Source organism: Terrapene carolina, unplaced genomic scaffold (assembly GCF_002925995.2).
Source record: "Terrapene carolina triunguis isolate 2854851 unplaced genomic scaffold, T_m_triunguis-2.0 Scaffold647, whole genome shotgun sequence".
Taxonomy (NCBI): domain Eukaryota; kingdom Metazoa; phylum Chordata; order Testudines; family Emydidae; genus Terrapene; species Terrapene triunguis.
The window spans coordinates 29,679-30,256 of NW_020664998.1; positions in this window are offsets into that span (position 1 = coordinate 29,679).

Below are 578 nucleotides of genomic sequence, written 5' to 3' on the forward strand. Positions count from 1 at the left end.
GATTTACACGTGGAACGGGCCCCAGTGGAGTGACTCCTGATTTACACAGGGGAATGGGCCCCAGTGGAGTGACTCCTGATTTACACGGTGGGGGGGAGGGGAATGGGCCCCAGTGGAGTGACTCTTGATTTACATGGGGGAATGGGCCCCAGTGGAGTGACTCCTGATTTACACGGGGGGATGGGCCCCAGTGGGGTGACTCCTGATTTCCCCAGTTCCGCACTGGGCTCGCCGGAGGGTCTGTGTGTGGGGGGCTCAGTGGAGCAGGTTCGGGGTGCGTGTGGGGGAGGATCTGAATTGAAGGGAGTTGGGAGGAGGGGGGCAGCTCTCCATACAGTGACCCTCCCCCCCCCCCCCCCCCGCGGCTGAGGAGTGATGGGGGAAGGAAGCGGCTCCACTGCCTGGCTCTCCGCTCTCCGACCTGCCCTTAGGCAGCCCCCCTGGGCACACGGACCGGCAGGTGCACAGCACCTGACCTGGCTTCCCCACTTCCCCGCCCACGCTGCTCCGCAGGGAGGGAGCAGGGCTAAGGGAGGGGGTGCTCCCATCCCCCCACGTCACCTCTGCAACGTGTCCAG